The sequence below is a fragment of the Punctularia strigosozonata genome, assembly GCF_000264995.1.
Source record: "Punctularia strigosozonata HHB-11173 SS5 unplaced genomic scaffold PUNSTscaffold_21, whole genome shotgun sequence".
Taxonomy (NCBI): Eukaryota; Fungi; Basidiomycota; class Agaricomycetes; order Corticiales; family Punctulariaceae; genus Punctularia; species Punctularia strigosozonata.
Window position 1 is genome coordinate 220,778 of NW_006767453.1, and position 1,673 is coordinate 222,450.

Below are 1,673 nucleotides of genomic sequence, written 5' to 3' on the forward strand. Positions count from 1 at the left end.
TTTATCCCCGATGTTGAACTCATGGGGTTTGTTCTTGTTGGCTTCATACTGAGCTTTGTGCTTTTCCTTATCGAGCCTCAATGCTGCCTCAGCTTCCCTCCGTGCTTGCCTGAGCCTTTCAAGCCGTTCGTCTAGAGCTGGCATTGGCGATGGTTTTCCGGCAGGTATAGTAAAGTCAGGGCGGTATCCATACAGTACTTCAAACGGTGTTTGACGGTGGGCAGAGTGCAGACGTGAGTTTAGCACAAACTCTGCTGTGGGAAGAAGTTTGGCCCAATCATTTTGTCGTTTAGAGACGAACAACCGTAGGTACTGTTCAATCTCTTGATTGGCTCGTTCCGTCTGTCCGTTGCTCTGTGGATGATACGCCGTGGTTATTCCTGCTTCTATACCAAGCTTCTGGTAGAGGAGTCGCATCAACTTTGCTGCAAACTGGGGTCCCCGATCAGATACAAATTTCCGAGGAATCCCGTGAAGTCTAAAGATCTCTCGGTAATGAAGATCGGCGATCCCGTTTGCATCTACTGTTGTGTGGGTGGGAATGACATGCACTTGTTTACTGTACAAGTCCACATATGTAAGGATGGCATCGAACCCTTCGGATTTAGGGAATCCGGTGATCAGATCGACTCCAACCACTTGCCAGGGTCCTTCTGGGACGTCGTGAGGCTGCAGGGTTGCCTTTGGGTGATAGGCTGGCTTTGACCTTGCACACCGATCGCATCCTTGAACGTACTTTTCCACCGTGCGGCTCATACCAGGCCACCAATAGTGCCATGATACCAGTTCCAGTGTTCCCATCTCTCCAGGGTGACCTGCCGTCGGAGCGTCGTGACATGTCTTTATCACTTCCGCTCGAAGGGCGATGTCATTCGGCACGTATAGCCGTCCCTGGTAGTAGATGAGTCCATCGGCTTCTTCCCATTCAGCTAGACCAGACTTGAGTTTCCGCGGACCCATAGACTTTAGGGTCTCTAAGCCTTTGATGACTTCGGCTTCGCGGTTACTGCATGCTTTGATCTTTGCTTCTAAGGGGCTTATGAAGACGTGCGTTGCTGCCAGCTTGGCAAACCTTTCAGGCTTGAGCATGATCTGTCCCACGTTGTCGTCTGCATCTGATACAGCATGCGTGGACATTCGTGAGAGGGGATCAGCCTGAGTGTTTGTTTTCCCTGGCTTGTGGGTGAGGGTGAAATCGAATCGAGAAAGCCAAAGGGCCCATCTGGCCTGTCGCCGCGTGAGGTCTCTAGCGGTGCGCCAGTATTCCAGATTTTTGTGATCAGAAATGATCTCAATGGGTAACCCTTCACAGAAGTGACGCCAATCTTCTAAGGCTCGAATGATGGCTAACATTTCTCGATCATAGATCTCATAGTTCCGTTCTGCTTCTGACATGGATTCGGAGCGATAGGCAACTGGATGCCATAGCCCGTCATCGCACTTTTGCAGTAGAACTCCCCCAGTGGCAAAGCCCGAAGCATCTACCTCAATGCGCGTAGGTCGTGCAGGATCCCAGTTCACCAATATAGGTTCTTTAGTGAACGCATCCTTAAGCGCATCAAAGGCTTCCTGCTGATCAGGGCCCCATTCCCACTTGATGTCCTTCTTTGTCAGGTTATTCAAGGGTCTTGCTAACTCAGCAAAGTCCTTGATAAACCCGGCGATAGAAATTT